The sequence below is a fragment of the Paroedura picta genome, chromosome 5 (assembly GCF_049243985.1).
Source record: "Paroedura picta isolate Pp20150507F chromosome 5, Ppicta_v3.0, whole genome shotgun sequence".
Classification (NCBI taxonomy): Eukaryota; Metazoa; Chordata; class Lepidosauria; order Squamata; family Gekkonidae; genus Paroedura; species Paroedura picta.
The window spans coordinates 8,805,180-8,824,916 of record NC_135373.1 but is presented as its reverse complement, the minus strand read 5'-3'; the positions used below and the strand labels follow the sequence as shown (position 1 = coordinate 8,824,916).

Here is a 19,737-nt window from a genome sequence, read left to right as displayed (position 1 = left end):
CTAGAAAATGCCCCTTAGGAGACCAAGGATGGTGTAGTTGTCAGATTGCCGGGCAAGGAGCTGGAAAAACTGTTTTTTTTTTTTTTTTGCTGTTGAAGCTCACTGGGCCAGTCACTCGCTCACAGCCTAACCTACCTCACAGGATGGTTGTTGTAAAGACTGAATGGAAAACAAGAGAGATTATTTGGAAGGTGGGTTCTATGAAATTCTACCGCTGCAAGGTCCTTCCCCAAACTCCACCCTGGCTTCTCTCCTATAATCTCCAGGGATATTCCAGGTTGGAGATGCTAATCCATTGGATTTCACTGGGCAAGCTTCCTGGGGTTGTGTGTCTTTACGCTCTCCACAGAAATCTTTTCAGGCCCAGAGTGGAACAGGGGCATGTAATATAAATTGGCAAGCAAGCCATGCTAGTGAGAACAGTCCTTGAAGCTGGGGAGTTTTGTACCCCACTTTTTACAACCTGAGGGAGTCTCAAAGCAGCTTACAATCACCTACCCTTCCTATCCCCACAACAGACACCCTGTGAAGTAGGTGAGGCTGAGAGAGTTCGGAGAGAACTGTGACCGGCCCAGAGTCACCCAGCTGACTGCATGTGGAGGAGGAGTGGGGAATCAAACCTGGTTCTCCATATTAGAAGCCATAACTGTCACACTGGCTCTCTTTCTCTTAACCATGATACCAAGCTGGATCCTGGAAATGTAACTGAACAATCAATTAATCGTCTCTCTTTTAAACTTTGCTGTTGGACAGACCTTGGTTCAGCACAAACAAACGGGCCATAAAGGCAGCTAGCAGAACAACTCCTTCCTGGTCTAGATCTGGGTATGCCCTCCCCTTCTTTGTTTCTCTAAAAAAAAATTGAGCAACTTTAAGTAGAGGTACCAACCTCGGCGGGGGTGGGGGGGGGTGGAGTTCTCTTGGTATTCCAACTGAACTTCATATAGAGATCAGTTCTCCTGCAGATATGGCAGCTTCAGAGGATGGAACCTATGGTATACCACAGAGTCTAGGAGGAATGAAAGGCCTAGGGTGACAGCTAATCTCCAGTGAACTCTTTCCCCAGTCTCTCCCCTCTCCTTGGAATACAACCAAATCTCCAGGAATTACCCACACTAGAGTCAGCCAGCCCCAATGTCACAGTCTGCTGATGTGCCGTATATGTCAGATATGCTGCTCTAATTTGCAGAACCAGAACGTTATTCATACAATAAATATTTTGGGAGTGTATAGGATGGATCTGACTCTCTGCTTGGACAGCTTGCTTGGGATCTCATTGAGTAAGTTCAGTAATAGGAAGGGCCATTCTGCACCTGATGAATATAGTGAAATGATTGTTCATCCAGCAAACCTCAAGAAACATCCCCAACCTAAAAAGTGCGAGCTACAGGAGAGCAACCAGTAGGCCACATGCTAAAGAAATGTGTGGAGGCCAAGAAGCGCTATTTCCACCTTCAATGCCCCACCCTTGTATCTGCCTCCCTCTCCCTTCTCCCAGGGAAAGGTTGGGGTTTTTTTTAGAGCAAACTGCCTGGAGCAACGAATAGGCGTTCAATAATGCAGGCAAAGGCAAAAAGAATTTCACCCCAAAGTTGTCACACAAAGCATGCATCTCTAAAGTCCCCCTTCCCCAAAATCAGGAACAAAATTAATTTTTTAAGGATTCCAGACTTGTGATTCCATAAGGGGTAGCATTATAAAAAGCAATATGTATCTATGATTATGATGCATAGGCATCTATGATTAGATGCATAAGTGTTTCAATGGAGAAATTTTACTTTAAAAAAACAACTAGTGGGCGTCATGAGCCCTTTAAAACATTGAGAAAGGGGATTGGCTGCCTGGCTTGATTGGCAGGGGAAAGAGAGTTATGTGTAAAGCACGTGACTCTCTTCCTCCATTTCAAGCAGACATGTGGAGTGTAAGCAGCGCGAGAAGGTGGCAGACAAAAGCGAGAGAGCCTGAAGGTGAGGAATGGCCAGAGGCACGCTAATTTTTAGCGGTATGCCATTTTGCTGGCGTAACACTAACTTTTTCAATGTGCAGAAATGCCCGAACTGTTTTTGCTTATCTACTTTGTTTGGTACAAGGGGATTCCACCGGAAACTGGAGAGCCAAACCTGAAATGGGAGACCGAAAAGCAGAGGAAACCAATACAGCAGATACTTCTGAGTTAAGGTGAGAACAATTACAACCTAGTATAGTCTCAGCCCAACCCTGTTCAGTGCATGGGGTGGTATGCATTAGTTACCTGAGTGGTGCTAGGTGTATTACTGTGCCTAATATGTGCTCCTTAAAGGGAGGAGAGGAGAAAACGCTTGACCATGTTGGCCAGATCCCCTAGTAGAGGCGAGGGTCACTCGCCACAGGCCCTACATCCAGCAGTCGATCAGCTTCCCAGAGAAAGAAGGCCTAAGATTTGTCGCCAGCATCACACAGGAAGTGATCCCATAACATCTCGGAGAAAATCTGGTTTTTGGGCAAAAACTGTGATACAAGACAGAATTACCATAGAATTGCCCAAATATCAATGCCACCAGGACATCAATGGTGTGATGGCGTCACTTTCCGTGATATCCTGGCAATGCGGCCTAGGCCTTTCTCTTTCTGCTCATGAATCCTTCTCACTCCCATTGGTTGCCTGGAGGGGCATGGCAATGCTATGCAAGACCAACGGTGGGCTGGAAGACAAATAGTTGTGATGCTGTGGTGATAGCAGCCTAGAAAATTAAATTAATACAAGCAAAGATGTTCGTTCACATGGCAAATGCCACCGCTCCACTTTCTCTTCTGAATGAACAATTTATATAGTGTGAGAGGCCCTGACCAGGATGACTCAGGCCAGCCCAATCTCATCATGGCTTAAAAACTAAGGGTCAGCCCCAGATAGTCCTTGGATAAGACACCATTAATGAAGTCCAGGGCTGCTCCTTAGAGGCAGGCAATGTCGAACCACCTCTGTTCATCTCTTGCCTTGCAAACACCACGAGGGCTTGCCTTAAGCCAGTTGCTGCTTCACAACTCTTTCCACCACCAACCTAGTATGACAGAAACCTCCTGTGAAAATATTCCAGATCTAGGTACTGCTGACTACTCAGCTTGCTACCTGAAGAGCTGCAAAACTAAGAACAAGTTGGGAGATCATAATTCAAAGACACTGCCCTTCAGTGGTTTGTCTGTCCTAATTGATGCCACGTGCAAGCAGGTGGGCAGGGCTTGGTACACAGTGGTAGGGGGCCCAAACCCCATAGACACCAGGGAGAAATATGGGCCTGGACTTGCCCCATTGCCCAATGCTCCAATGCCTTCACAGTGTGCAGTGGTGGAGAGGTCAGTTGCTTGGGCTGAAAGTCCCCCCAGCACATCCCTGCCATCAAAAGGATGTGTGTGTGAATGGCACGATGAGACAGTCTACTTTTAATCCCCTTGTGTTGTTACGGTTTTGCGTTACAACGCAATCCTGCTAATTTAAAAAATATATATTTCGGACTTGGAGATGGGGGACGCTCACATGCAACGAAAGGGCGCTGGAAGATGATTGGGGAGTTTTCGGCATGTGACAGTGATTGACGAGCCAAAATAATGGCAGGAGGTTTTTTCTTCCTGTCCCTCTGCTATCGCATGCATGCGTACACAAATCTGGTGGCAGATGCAGAGGATAGCAGCATAAGGGCTCTCTGTGGGGTCAGAGGAAAAGAATGAGCTATCTCACACCAAAAAAAACCAGGGGGAAGCATGACATAAGGATAATAATATCATGATTGTTATCCGTTATACTGTTATATGTTCCATGTTAATGTTTTACAATGTTTTATGTAAACCGCCCAGAGCCTTAAAAAATCTAAATGGATGGATGGATGGATGGATGGATGGATGGATGGATGGATGGATAGGTGGGTGGGTGGGTGGGTGGGTGGATGGATGGATGGATGGATGGATGGATGGATAGGTGGGTGGGTGGGTGGATGGATGGATGGATGGATAGGTGGGTGGGTGGGTGGGTGGGTGGATGGATGGATGGATGGATAGGTGGGTGGGTGGGTGGGTGGGTGGATGGATGGATGGATGGATGGATGGATGGATAGGTGGGTGGGTGGGTGGGTGGATGGATGGATGGATAGGTGGGTGGGTGGATAGATGGATGGATGGATGGATAGGTGGGTGGGTGGATGGATGGATGGATGGATGGATAGGTGGGTGGGTGGGTGGGTGGGTGGGTGGATGGATGGATGGATGGATGGATGGGTGGGTGGGTGGGTGGGTGGGTGGATGGATGGATGTTTTGGAGGGTGGGCTCTAGGGCATTGTGCCTCATTGAGTCCTGGCAACCCTAGGTGTTAACAGCAGGCAGAATGATGCGGCATTGGTGTCATTACTTCTGGGGTTTAGCCAAAAAGGACATCATTGCATCCATGATATTCTCCCGCTTCCCCATTTCCTCCCCTGCTCATTTGGCCACAAGCAAGGAATGCAGGTGCTTTCGCAAGGGTTTGCTCCCCAAAAGAGAGGAAATGGCCCCATTAGCTCCACAGTACTCGGTGCTGCTGCTTAGCCTCACAATGACTTTTTAAAATTCCACAGATACGACTGGAAAAGTCTGCTCACCCCACTTCAACTTCGTACCCTCAGTGCTTCCTCGATTCTCTTGGGGTCTGTGGTCCTCCTCATCTCTGTGACCACAGACCACTGGTTGAGTGACGGTCGTTATATCACCGGCCTGTGGGGTTCTTGTATGAAGCCTATATGTCCTACAGATGCAGACACCCTGGCAAGTGAGAAAGGTATGCAGAAGTGGCTAGGGTTGCCAGCCTCCAGGTGGGGCCTTGAGTTCTCTTGGAATTAGAACTGACCTCCAGGCTACAAAGAGCAATTCCCCCAGAAATAAGATTGCTTACCTTCAGGTGACACCTGGAGATCTTCTGTTATTACAAATGATCTCCAGGGAACCCAGATTCCTTGGAGTAAGTGGCTGGTTTGGATGGTAAAGTGCGTGGCACTGAACCCTGCTGAGGTCCCTTCCTTCCCCCAGATCTCATTCTCTCCAGTCTCAACTCCCAAAACATCCAGATCGCGGAGCTAGAGACTGTACCTACCTGACATGTCAGCTTTGGAGGGTGGTGCTTATGGTTGAGTTTCCTCCCCACTCCACCCTCCCCAGGCAACAATTTTCATATCACCAGGAATTTCCCATGCGAAAGCTGGAAGCTCTAGTACTCATTGTTATTCTCATGACATAGCCAATATGTACTTGACATTTCTATCAAACCCAGTTCACAATCACAACATGACCAAATGCACGTTTGTCTACAAACTCTAATGAATTGTACAGTAAATTACTACTATCTGGCTCTGCGTGAAAGCCCTTTCAAATATCTATTAAGCAAAGCCTTTGGTGCAAAAGAAATCTTTTTATTGAAGAAATATACAAACAGGCGCAAATAGTTTCCTTGCTGAAACTGAATTACTGTCAAGCCAGCATATCTATATGGGCATCCATGATCCCTCCCCCTGTTTCGAATCTTGGTGCACAAAAACCAGGTGCAAAAACGTACAGCGGCGTTCCCACAATGAAAGCCCACAAAAGCAGCCCTAGTCTACACAAAATTCCTGTTGTATGCAGTTATTAGTTTATGCAGTTATTAGTGACCTTTGTGGATGAGGCACAAAGGATAAGGTTTAAAAGAGAGAAATCGTTACTAGGAGAGATTTACAAATATATGTCATATTTATCTGATTCCTTATTGAAGCTGAATACAAAAGCTGAAATAATAGTTACAGATGCAACAACTCTCTATGGCTGGGCTCCAAGCAGACTACATGCCACACATCAGCAGATAGAGAGAGCTGAGCCTAATGAAGGATACTACTCCTTGCAAGCTAGCAGAAGAGCTCTTCCTGAAGAAGCAGGAAGTAGACAGGTGGCCACCTTAAATAAAGGAATCCCCAGAGCACATGGCTCAGAATTCCCTGCAACCACACTAATGACCACTTGGTGCCAGTTTTTGATTCACCAATCGAAAATCTGTTGAATTTCTAACAAGCAGTCTCTTTGGTGCAAAAGTAATTTCTTTATTGAAGAAACATACGAACAGGTGCAAGGAGTTTCTTTGCTTAAACTGAATTAATAGTAAGCCAACATATCTGTGTGGGCACCCATGATACCTCCCTCCTAGCCACCCAGGGCCAGGGCAGGAGATAACATGGGAGAGACTACACTCTTAATTGGGGTTAGCACGAATGAGCAGTCGTCTTATATGCTGGCAAATACTAAAATTCAATTCAGTGTAGGGGGGAGGGATTTGAACTGGGACTGGGTAGAAACCTCTGGGCAGACTACACTCTAGGTTAATTAAAAACAATCCATTAAAATCACAGTAGTCGCTACACAAAAACCTTTGGGGTCACACACTATCAAAAAATATGCCACCGATAACAAAGCAAACTTAACACAATGACCTGATGCATTTCAATCCAATTGCATCTTTCAATTGTCAACCAACCCATGATTAAATACAAAAAACCCTGTTTTTATAGCCAGGGAGATAAAACATAGGCCTGTACTATAATGAAGTTTCAACAAATATACTGCATTTATAGTATGAATATAAAGAATTCACGTTCACCAGGTTGATTTTTCTACCGAAACAAACAAACAAACAAACAAACAAACAAACAAACAAACAAACAAACAAACAAACAAACAAACAAACAAACAAACAAACAAACAAACAAACAAACAAACATTATACTGTCAACCTTACTGTGACTGAAGTGACTGTATGGCTGTGTGTATTTTGTTATAAAGGTAAAGGTATCCCCTGTGCAAGCACCGGGTCATGTCTGACCCTTGGGTGATGTCCTCTAGCATTTTCTTGGCAGACTCAATACAGGATGGTTTTGCCATTTCCTTCCCCAGCCATTACTGTTTTACCCCCCAGCAAGCTGGGTACTCATTTACCGACCTCCAAAGGATGGAAGGCTGAATCAACCTTGAGTCGGCTGCTTGGATCCAACTCCCAGCCTCATGGTCAGAGCTTCAGACAGAATATCGGCTGCTTTACCACCCTGCGCCACAAGAGGCTCTTTGTGTTTTGTTATAGGTGGCATATTTTTTGATACTGTATGTGAGACCCAAAGTGTTTTTGGTATATCTTCTACTGTGATTTTAATGTATTGTTTTTAATTGACCTCGTTTAGCACTGTGTATTTAATCTATTTTTATTATGATAATGTTCAGATTTCTCAGTATTTTGGTTCCTAGCTTGTTTTTCACATTGGGTTTGTTTCTTTTTCCCTTCCCTTCTTGGTCTTCTGGACTCTATGGGAGACAGGATCCTGGACTAGAGGGACCCCTGGTCTGGTCCAGAAGCGCGCCCCTGATGTTCGTAGAGATTAAAAAACAAACATCCCATTCAGCCTGTGTTAAATGCATTTCATTTATGCCCTGCCTTTCTTCCCCACAGGGGAACAGAAGCAACCAACGTCATTCTCTCCTTCCTTTTGTCCTTCCAACACTGAGATTGCATGATGAGACCAAGCTCGATCAGGGAACGTTCCTGGCAGGATAGGACTTGAACCTGGGTCTCCCAAATTCTAGCCTGACACGTTAGCTACAACAGCACAGTGGTTTGTTGGCAACCAAGAGGAGTCCAGTTAGACAAGCCAGGGGTCAGCCAAGGCAGAACCAAGGAGTGCATTCATCTAATCCCTCTATTTTTGCTTCTGCACAGAAATCCTTGAGGTCACCCGCAGCATGATGATGTTAGGCGTACTCTGTGCCGGCGTCTCTCTTCTCCTTATCAGTGTTTCATTCTTCCAAAATCGCGTCGGCGCTTGCTCCTTGGGGCGGATCTCCGCCATCGCCAGTTTTGCAGCAGGTACGAGCGAGAGATTTGCGCGGACACATTATTCAGATTTGGGACTTTGTTTCTGGTTTGGGCCGGGCACATTGTGTTCTTTAATATTGCTGTGTTCTTTATTATTGCTGCACATTTTATTATTATATTGTGAACTGCCAGGGGCCAGCTGGCCTGGTAGAGGCGGTATAGAAATTTAATAATGAATGAATGAATGAATGAATGAATGAATGAATGAATGAATGAATGAATGAATGAATGAATGAATGAATGAATGAATATTCTGTTTGGATTCTGAGGACCCAATCCCACCTGCAATCTTGTGTGCATGCATCTGTGTGTGTTCTCCCAGCCAACAGAGATGGCATTCTGCAAGAAGGCAACCCACACCTAAGAGTTTCAGACAGGCGGAAAAAGCCTTCTGAAGATTTCTGGATAAGACAATGGGCAGCATAGGGAAGAGCCCACCCCAGTGCAGACTGCCCCGGCACTATTGCAGAAGGGTTGCCAATCTCCAGATAGTGGATGAAGCTGATCTCCAGGGATTACAGCTGATCTCCAGGAGACAGAGATCTGTTTCCCTGGAGAAAATGGCTGCATTATACTTATTTATTACAAGAGTATCGTCTCCTGGAACATGTAAAAGACTATGAAGTAAAAGCAACCTGAGGTGGACATGTGTCAAGTGATACTGAGTTTGTGCTCAGTCAGAACAGCTCTATCAGTGCTGTGGCGAGCCCAAGCTGGCTCTCTCATTGTTCACCTTTCCCCTCATCTGTCCACCACCAGGACCCTTCCTATACCTCTCTTATTGTTCCCTTACAGACTCCCTACTTGTTTGTGTCCTCTTCACCTCATCAGTCCACTACTATGACTCCAGTTGCATCTCCTTTATTGTCCTCCTCCAGATACTCCCTCCCCTTTGTGCACCTTCCCTTGCTTGGTCTTGACCCGTTCTGCCACCCATGCTCCCAGCCATCTATTTCACCTATCCTTAAAGGCAGTGCATGAAGCTAAGAGTGCTGTTATTGTGACTGTTTGGAGTACCACTTGTGCCACCTGTGACATTCTTCCTGGCAGTGCTGGCCAGCTGGATGCATAGAAAATGGAGCATAGAATTATAGAACCCTAGAGTAGGAAGGGGTAATCCAGGCCATCTAGTCCACCCCCTGTTCAGTGCAGGATCAGCCTCAAGCATCCAGGTTAAGGACCTGTCCAGCCACTGCTTGAAGACCGCCAGCGAGGGGGAGCTCACCACCTCCTGAGGCAGCCGATTCCACTGCTAAACTACTCTGACTGTGAAAAAATTCTCCTGATATCCAGTACTGTTCTACATGTAGTTTAAAACCATTACTGCGGGTCCTATCCTCTGCTGCCACCAAGAACCACTGCCTGTCTACCTCTAAGTGACAACCTTTCAGATACTTAAAGGGAGCAATCTTGTCTCCTCTCAACCTCCTCTTCTCCAGGCTGAACATTTCCTCATAGGGCTTGGCCCCTTGTCCCCAGATCACTTTCAGATGTGTGGGTGATGGAAAGGTGTGCTGGCAGGTAGCAATGAAAGTGCATGTGCAGAGGTTAGGGGCAGTGGGCCTTGGTGGAAGTCTGGGGCCCTGCAGATGCCCCTCCTCAGGATATGCTTGACACTGACAAGTCTGGTCACGTACCTGGACAGGATGCTGCTAATTCAACTAGCCTTCATAATGCATTTGCCAAGCATTGTGTCGATCAGCAGCAGAATCTTCCCTCGCTTCTGTGAGCCCAGCATAACAAGCACTGAGTGTTAAAGTCACTCTGTATCTTGTTCCTGGTAAAGATAAAGGACCTAATCAGATGACCCAAACCAACTCACATTTAACATGTGACCTGAACTTACCTTAAATAGAGTATGGAGGGAGGGGAATAGTCTCTTCAATAGTCGGTGGCAACTAGGCACATGGAACCAACAGGAAGACAAACAGTTCGCCCCTGGTCATGGTCCTTTTTATGCTAACACAAGCATAAGGAGGGATATGGAAGGGTAGGAATGATGAACCCCTCCTGCCGCCATGTCATGTTCAGGAGACCATTCCCCCCCTATTCAGTATTTTTAGTTTTCATGTGGGTAGCTGTGTTGGTCTGAGGCAAAAGAACAAGAGTCAAGCCCAGCAGCACCTTAAAGACCAGATTTCCAAGGGGCTTTTTGCACGGCTTCAAAATCGCACAATGGTTGCTAATTGGAAACGCTATTGATTTGCCTTAACGCACGATGTCGTAGACAATCTGCAACACTCCTGAAACCGATCAGCAAAAAGCGCTTCGTTGTAGCGCTTTCAGGGGAATCCCAAAAAGTGGATTCACCCTCCGGAAAGCGCTACACTCTTGCAAACAATCTGTAACACTAGCGATAAAGACCTGTGCGTTACCATTGTTGCGGTTTCTTCAAAGTCCCTCCTCCTGAGCCTGTCCTCCAAACTTCCGGCGAAGCGATCGCCATTTTTTTTTCTCCGAGCGAGCGGGGATAAACGCACCAGCGAGCCTCTTTCTGTTTAGAGGCTTCCCTGGCTTCAGTCCTTTACCTTTAGTCACTAAGCACAAACCACATAAAAGCCCGTTTGCTGAAATAAAGTCCCTTTATTTTTTACACATTAATTCAGCCGAAAATCGGGCCCGTGAGAGGGGGGGGGATTTTTTTTTTATCACTCGAGGCAGCGTGGCAACGATCATACGATCAAACGACAGCTCACATTAGGCAGCTGGATGGGTCTCTCCGTTGCAACGAATCTACCTAGATTCGTTGCTATGGGTCTGTTTTTTTTTTTTTTAAACCTTTCTTAAAGGGAAAGGGGCTGTTTGGGAGCATGCTAACGGCTGCCCATTGGCTGCTTGACGGCCAGGGGCGGGACGAGCATGGCAATAGCGCTTCCTTTTCTGCCGAGACCGGAAGCTGTGGGAAACGCTACAAAACGCAACTGGATTCCACTACAAAGGCAGGTATGCATAACGACGAATTCCACTATTTTAAATGGCGATTTTTCGTTCAGTGACCAATTTGCAACAAAGATCCCGGTGCGTAAAGGCCCCAAGTTTTCCCTTTATCCAACATGTCTGGTTGTGTTTAAGGTGTTCCGCCATGCTGTTTTCAAGGTGAATCTCAAATCATATCCTTACTTTGCATTTGGCTGGGCTTCTCCGCCATTCAGCTGACCTGGACTGTATGATCTGATCAGACCCAGAGATTAAGGGGAACTGTTGGGCATATGAACACAGGGGCAATGGTGGAGAGGACTTAACACTTTTGTCTTTCCTCCGAGGTACCTTTGCTATGATTGGTATGTCTGTGTATTCAGAGGAATTCTTCGATGACAGGGAGGAATCGTCAATTGAGGCAGAGTGGTCCTTCGATGCTGGTTGGGTCGCTTTCCCTTTATTATATTTGGCAGGTGAGTGCAGCCCAGCTCGGCAGATGAGGGAAACGTGGGGATGTTTACTATTGGTGCTGCCAGACATTACTGCTTCACGGGATAGCATCTGACTTGAGACACCAGAGTCCAGACTAGGATTGTGCGATTCGGATCGAATCACTCCGAATCGCTCCAAAACGGCCCACTTCAGGACTGGTCACTCTGAGGCGGTCCGAACCTCACAACCCATAAAAAAATGGAGCTGGAACAGCCTGCTTAGGAGCGCTTCGACAGTAGCCATTTAAATTTAAAGGGTCACTTACCTTTCCACCAGCCATTTCTGCTCTGTTTTCCCACCCATTGCTCAGGCCCACCCAGGGCAAAGGGGGAGGAGGGAAACCTCAACAATGGTGCCATTGACTTTAATGGGAATTTTGACTTTTCTGCCTTTCCTGGGGCCTGGGGGGTGGGGGTCCAATTGTCGGGGCTCCCAAAGAGGGTGCCCCTATCTCTCCATTGTATCCAATGGAGAGTCTGTCCCATAGGATAGTGATCCCCAACCTGTGGGCCACGGACCACATGTGGTCCGTCGACTAACTGGAGGTGGGCCGTGAAGGACGCCTTCTCCCCCCCCCCCCCCCGGCCCTTTACTTCATTCCCCCGGCCCTTTACAACACACTTCGGGTGTCATTGTCTCCCATCACTCCCAGATGGGACTATCTCGTTGCAGAGAAACAAGCTCAGGGTTCCCATTGATTTGTCATTGTCATGAGTTAAAATTTCCATGAAAATAAAATGTTCCTTATGTTCATTGTTGTGGCGTGTCTGTATCTTATTTTGAAGGGATGTTTAAACATTACCATAGCGACCAGAGTCAGAGAGCGTTAGGGCAGTGGGCCTCAGTAAAATGGTCAAGCGTTGAGTGGTCCCCGGTGATAAAATGGTTGGGGACCACTGCCATAGGATATAATGGAGTGGATGGAGCACCCTTTTTGGGAGACCCTAGAATTGGACCTCATGGTCCAATCTTTTGGATATTTGGAAGGGAGTCAGGGAAGAGCCTCCCAGAGCTACACTGAATGTCTTCAGGCTGTAATTTAAACCCCCCACCCCCTAAGCCCCAAGAAAGGCAGAAAACCCAAAATCCCATTAAAGTCAATTGCGCATTGACTTAAATGGGCACCAAAGCGCTTTGGATGCTTCCAAAGTGGTTCAAAGCAGCCTCATCCAAAGCCAAATCAGTCCGCACCAGATCCTTAGTGGATCAGCCATAAAGATCTGTTCCCCTAGAGGAAATGGCAGTCTTAGCGGGTAGACTCAATGGCGTCCCATCCTCTCTGAGCACCTTCCTTTCACCAAACTCTGCCTTCCACTGTTTACTCTGGCTGTGACCATTTTTTTCCTGATATCTAGCCGGGACTGTTGTACTCATAGTTTAAAGCCATTACTGCGAGTCCTACCCCCTGCTTCCAACAGGAACCTTTCCCTGCCCTCTTCTAAGTGACAATCTTTCAAATACTTAAAGCGAGCAATCAGGTCCCCTCTCAACTGCACATTCTTTTTGTGCACAGTTATTGGCCTCCCAGTACATAGAAGTGTACATCTAGAAAATACTTAAAGCTGCAGTCTTGTGCTATTTTTGCTAGAATATCTAACAAAGAACAATGGAACCTCATTTTCACCATTATTAATCTTGACACAGCTCTTCCTTCCTTCCTTCCTTCCTTCCTTCCTTCCTTCCTTCCTTCCTTCCTTCCTTCCTTCCTTCCTTCCTTCCTTCCTTCCTTCCTTCCTTCCTTCCTTCCTTCCTTCCTTCCTTCCTTCCCTTCCCTTCCCTTCCCTTCCCTTCCCTTCCCTTCCCTTTCCTTTCTGCCTGTGTTTTGTTCTTCATGTCATTTTCTCTTCCTTCCTCCCTCCCTCCCTCCCTCCCTCCCTCCCTCCCTGGTGTAGACCTGGAAGCACAGAGAGCTCTCCCCTGGGAGGTTGTTGTCACCTGGCTCTTGCTTCAAACTATTTTTCTTTTCCAGGATCAATAGCAGTCGTACTCTCTTGCGTTGAAAGCTGAGGGTTATCTTCCTAGTGGAAACAGTATTGGGAGAAGACAAAGCGCACACAGGATGACGAAACTTTCTGGGCCACTGACGAGCTGTATTTTCCAAGGCCACCATGGGACATGGCAGATATCTCCAGCCCGCGCACCCTACATGTTATTTTGCCTCGAGACAAAAGTGTTGTGGCTGTCTTTTGCTCAGATCCGTAGTATTTCTCTAGCTGTGGTTGTCCTTCTAGCAGTTCACGAGAGCGTGGCAACCTTCGCACCTTACATATATAGATAGATCAGTCATGTATCAGGGTGGCTTAAAAAACCAACACCATTACTGTAAACGGCTTCAGGCTTTTGAACTCCAAAATGACACGATCATAACTTCTGAACCCCGCATAGGAAAGGCAAGGGTTTCCCCCAAGAGAACGATGATCTCTTATTTCTAAGTTGGGGGGAAAAGTTGGGGGGGGGGGGAAACAATCCCATGAATGCCGGAACTATCAGTTTACGGAATGGCTCAAGTCATTCTATATGTTTTCTCCTGAGGCTGAATCAGTCTGTTATGGCAAACCTGGGATGCCCTTTTAAAGAGAGCAATTCCATGTTCTCCTTGTCATTTTTTTTTTAAGTGACAGGATACCTCTGTGAGGAGCGGCAAACCCATGACTTGACTTCCTGCTCCAATCTGACTATCATGGAGGAGTCAAAGGCTGCCGTTTTTGGCATTAGCTCTGTGTACTTGGTCAACATGGCGCCAGTCACTGTCGTGTTACTTTCCATCCGAGTCTGGCCAAATGCTGCTTCTTCTTGTGGGTATTAAAGGATCTGCTTTGACAAGACCCGGTCTGCTGATCTGTTCCACCTAAGAAACCTTTGGCTTCTCCACATTCTTATTTCCCTTCCTTGCAAATTCCTGTTTCTTCCATGTTTCCTGCCCCCGTTCTGCACGCGTTTTCCTCTCCCCGGTGGTCAATCCAATATCAGGCAGGGTTATGTCCAGGTGAAAGCTGCAGGTTCTTCTGCCAAACGTTGTTGTTGGTATTTATTATATTTCTTACCTGCCGTTCTTGGCCTACCGGCTCGTGGGGGGTTACAATACAAAAAGTCCCATTACAATAACCCAATAAAACCCCCATTAAAACCACACAAAATAGCACATAAAACCCCCAATGTGGCGGAAAAATTAATCCTACTCTCTATAGAACGCTTGCCACCCAGGCAGCAGGGAGCTGTGTCAAAAAACCATCACCCAAGATAGTCAAGGATGGCATACATCTCGAAGGTATACTTCCTGATGGCAGGCCCCAGCCTGATCTTCCTCCTGTAAACATGTATGGCAGGGGTGGCCAAAATGTGGCTCTCCAGATGTCCAAGGGCATTTGGATGTCCAATTTCCATGAACATCTAGAGTCCCAACGCTGGCAGGGACTCGTGGGAATTGTAGTCCATGGACATCTGGAAGAGCCTCACTTCGCCACCCTTGCTGCATGGCATGGAATCGACCACTAGAAGGAGTAAAACCAATGCAGAACAGACCTCTCCCCCCCAAATAGGAATTTACAAGCAAGGAAAATGAGACTGCAGGAAAGTCCTTTGTTGATTCATGTGGTGTCTTCTTTCTAGAGGGTTTCCATCTACCAGGACAGAAATGCAGTTACTGCTGGGACGGAGTGGCAGCAAAAAGTGTTGTCAGGTCTCATAGTGACCTCCTAGGGAGCTGAAGGGGAGAGAAGGGCAGGAGTGATTTGCCGTGGCCTGCCTCTGTGCCATGCCCCTAGACTTCCTTGCTGGTCTCCCATCCAAGAACCAACCAGGGCCAACCCTTCTCATCTCCCAAGGTCTGTTGAGATAAGGCTAGCCTGAGCCGGATGGAGTAGCTCTTTCTGTATTGACAGACCCGTGTTTAGAATGGAAATTCTGTGAATGTCACATTCAAAATGGAAGGAGGTTCTGGATGGAACAAAGCAGCATTTTTATTAATTTATTTACTTGATTCTTTGGTTTCCATACCGCCCTCTCGTATGTCTCAGGGCGGTTTACATACAACATGGGGGATACATGGAACGAATTAATATATAACATAAACCAATACAACAACAACAATAATCTAAATAACACCATTCCAGTGATCTTAAACCATATAACAGGGTCGGAACTTAGCTAAGGCCCTTAAAGAGGACAGACTAGTTCAGGCCATGGAGAGGATGTCTGAGTGGGGTCCTGTTGTCGGTCTCAGGCAAATGCCTGATGGAGGAGCTCCCTTTTGCAGGCCCTGCAGAATTTTGGGAGTTTGGACAGGGCCCTGATCTCTTCAGGGAGCTCGTTCCACCAGGTGGGGGCCAGGACTGAAAAAGCTCTGGCCCTCGTTGAGGACCGACATGCTTCCTTGGGGCCAGGGATCACTAGCCAGTTGGCGGTGGCAGAGTGTAAATAGGAGGCTGGACCCTGACAGAGAGGGCAAAGTCCAGAGTTGATTTAATGTGCTTCTCCCCCCCACCCCAAAAAAGTGCTTCCCCAAAAAAAGTCATGCACACATTGTGTTTTGCAGGGCAAAAGCAGCAGACGGATCTTTTGATAGGAAGTTCTGGTCTTAGGCCCAATCTGCACACATTGGAAAATGCACTTTCAATGCACTTTAGAAGTACATCTTCGTGCAGGAAAATCCAGCTGCCAAAGGATATTCAAAGTGCATTGATGGTGAACTCTCCAAGAAGTGGAGGGGACCTGGACAACATTAGTCCCTCAAAATAAGGTTCCAGCAGCCAGAACAGCAAATATAAGTAGGTCCTCACTGGCCCATCAAGGGCCAGTTAGAATGAGAGACTGGTCCGAAACGAGCCCAATAGAATCTTCACGGTTGCTTAAACCCACACGCAGCCACACTATGGCCGTGGCTGAGAGGCAGAGCCTTTGCTTGGCATGCAGAAGGTGCCGGGTTCAGGTCCTAGCAATTCTTGGTTGATGCGGAAAACCAACCTTATGTATGGTGGGGAAAGAGGGAGGAGCCCTTAGAAAAGAGGTGGGGAAGAGGGAGGAGCCCTTCAGAAGATACTTTAGGATGGAAGCAGCCATTGCCAATCTAAAGTGGGCCCAATCCAGCCTCTTGCACCTGTCCTGCAAGCTCCACCTCCTCATCAAACCCATCCAAACCCATCCAAAAACGCCCTCTCCCCCAGTTGTATTCCACATTCTGTTCAAAAAGCCAGGTTGGACCTTTAACGTCTTGTATAGAGACTGGGGTTCCACTTCCAAGGAAGAAGTGGTCAGTTTGTGCGCCGCTTCTATTTGAAAAATTTGTTCTAGGGCAGCCTTTGAGCAGCTCCTCCAGGTTGTAGCAGCAGCAGAGAAGAAAGGTTCCGTGGCAGTTGTAGCCCCAGAGAGGGGGAGAGATCGAGAGGCAGCCCCGTAATCACTCTGCCCGGGAATCGCCAAGCCCTTCTGCTCCACCCCTGCCCAGCCTCCTCCTCTTCCCAGGCTGGTGTCTTCACGCCGAGGACTGGGTTTGAGGACATACCACACACACACGGTTGTCAAGATGCGGATTAACTACCGATACATCAGTAGCATCCTCTCCTTGACGTCTTTGGGGCTGCTCGTGGTTGCCCACTGTTCACACAGCTGGAGGACATATCAGCCTCTCGTGGGCTACTACACTATGGGCCTCTGGACCATCTGCTCAGACAATATGGAGTGCCGGAAGCTGCATGCGGGACAGGGTATAGTATCCAGGGGCAGGGGACGGGCCATTCCTTTTGGGTTTCGGGTTTAGAATCTGGATGGGGCTGCCCGGTTTGGGCATGGAGGCTGGGGAGGGGAAGGTTTGGGAAATGGCAGGATCTCTGTAGGTTACAAGGCCACACAATCCACCACCACCCCTCCCAAGCAGGCATTTTCTCCAATGGAAATTGGAGTCTCCAATGGAAACTGTAGTCTGGAGATCGGCTGTGATTCTTCAGGCCTCACTGGGAGAAGAACAGCATCACAAAAATAGCACTAAGAGTACACATTCTAGTTGGCAGCAGAGGAGAGGCCACACACTAACGGGTTTAAACTAAGGGTAAAACGGTAACAGCTAGATATGGGGCAGGGGCAGGGGGAGATGTGTGTGAGGAATTTCACAGTCAGAGCAGTTCAGCCTAAGGAGGAGGGGAGCTCCCCTTCACTGGAGGTCTTTAAGCAGTGGCTGGACAGATATTTCTCATGGATGCTTCAGACTGATCCTGCCTTGAGCAGGGGGTAGGACTACATGGCTTTTGTGGCCCCTTCCCACTCTAGGATTCTATGAGTCCAGTTCAACAGTGGGATGGGCTGCCTAAAGAGGTGGGGAGCTCCCCCTCACTGGCAGTTTTCAAGCAGCAGCTGGACAGATCCTTATCCTGGAGGCTTTAGGCTGATCCTGCATGGAGCAGGGGGTGGGACTACATGGCTTTTGTGGCCCCTTCCCACTCTAGGATTCTATGAGTCCAGTTCAGCAGTGGGATGGGCTGCCTAAAGAGGTGGGGAGCTCCCCCTCACTGGCAGTTTTCAAGCAGCAGCTGGACAGATCCTTATCCTGGATGCTTGAGGCTGATCCTGCATGGAGCAGGGGGTGGGACTACATGGCTTTTGTGGCCCCTTCCCACTCTAGGATTCTATGAGTCCAGTTCAGCAGTGGGATGGGCTGCCTAAAGAGGTGGGGAGCTCCCCCTCACTGGCAGTTTTCAAGCAGCAGCTGGACAGATCCTTATCCTGGATGCTTTAGGCTGATCCTGCATGGAGCAGGGGGTGGGACTAGGTGGCCTGTAGGGCCCTTTCCCACTCTAGGATTCTACGAAATTCAGGAGTGATAATGAAAAGTGCAATATATTGTCAACAACCTGAACTCCACGATAATCAGTTCTAAAAGCGAAGAATAGTAGGACAGACGGAACGTACACTCTCACTATAAGCATCAGCGAGAGTCCCATGTAAGGAATCAACAAATGTAGACAAGGAGCAGACTGAGGCACACCAGAAGTACTGCATTAAATCCACATAGAACCTGAAGTACCCACAATGCAACACGGTTATTACCCTGGGTAGGGCAAAGGAAAAGAAAGGAACACGGACAACCGTTGTTTACAAATGTATCATGGCGTCCCTCCTCTGTCTACCTCTCAACATAGATTCAGAATAACATATCTGCTACTTAGCACTTGAATGCAGAATAGCTGTTCCAGTGGGACGGCAGGGCTGGGACAAGAAATACAGGGGCATTGGGGTCTCCACCAGCGGGGAACGGAGGGGGTAGCGCTGCCAAATCTAGGTTGGGAAACTCCCAGAGATTTGGGGATGGAGCCTGGGGAGGACCAGATTTGGAGAGGGCCAGGACCTCAGTGGGGTACAAGGCCATAGAGTCCCCCCTCCAAAGCATTCCTTTTATCCAGGGGAGCTGATCTCTTTGTCTGGAGATGCTGTAATTTTGGGGGGAGTCCCCGGGTCCCTCCTGGAGGCTGGCATCCCGAGTTGTGGGGAAGAACCTGGTGAGGTTGGGGTTTGGAGAGGGGAAGAGTCTCAGCAGGGTACCATATCAGGGACCGCAGACTCCAAAGCAGCTCTTTTCTGCCGCTGAACTGAACATGGTCATCAGGAGATGACCAGATGCCCCCGAGAAGGTGGCCGCCTCGAATGGCAGATGGGGCTTTGGCTGGGAGCGCCGGCAAAAGATTAATAGTCTTATTTCTCCTTTTCCTTCTTCTAGCAAACATGGAATTTACACGGGCCTTTATGTTGCTAGCTCTCATCTCGTCATTTTTGGCCGTCATATGGTCAATAGAATGGGACCACCTTTGTCACTGCCACTTTACCTTCCTTCCCAAAGCCCTCCTTAGCTCCATCTTCAATCTGGTTGCAGGTATTACCGAAATGGGATGGGGTGGTGGGAAGTCATTTGCGTCCTATTGAGGAGGCTGAGCAAGGAGTTATCGTTGCCCGAGGCAGGGGTCCCCGGCCTTTTTGAGCCTGCGGGCGCATTTGGGATTCAGGCGCGGCATGGCTACTGCAGCACAACCAAATGGCGGACACAAAATGGCAGCCAGAGGAGGCGGAGCCAGCCACAAAATGGTTGCTGCTGCAACTTAACTTCAGTCACCCAAAGTGGATCGGGGGGCTGCGGTGTCACAACCTCTGCTAAAGCAGCATTTTAAAAAAGATCTGCACAGCCAAACAAAATTCCAAGATATCCTGTGGGGCAGAAGCCCCTATCTGTCCCTGCCTACTTCCTAAAAATGCTTGGCACACATCATAAAAGGTTTGAGCAGACACCATGACGCCCATGAGCATCACATTGGGGGACCCCTGGCCTAAGGCAATGGAGATCCACAACAACTCAGGTTAAAGTTTAAATAGACTGGTCATTGTTGATATATTTATAAGTATGGCACATGAATGATATGGCCAATCCATTTTGTATTGTTATTCATAGAATGTATGCCCC

The 19,737-nt window shown here is 47.8% G+C and overlaps 1 protein-coding gene across 1 annotated transcript in view; it reads left to right on the top strand.

Annotated features, from left to right (window-relative positions):
• Window positions 1-1,215: 1,215 nt before the first annotated feature.
• LOC143838930 (uncharacterized) overlaps window positions 1,216-19,737 on the top strand; it is a 67,965-nt gene continuing 49,443 nt past the window's right edge. The window contains exon 1 of the mRNA XM_077340822.1: window positions 1,216-1,225. The gene's annotated coding sequence lies outside the window, so the exon portion shown is untranslated. The remainder of the gene's footprint in view (window positions 1,226-19,737) is intronic.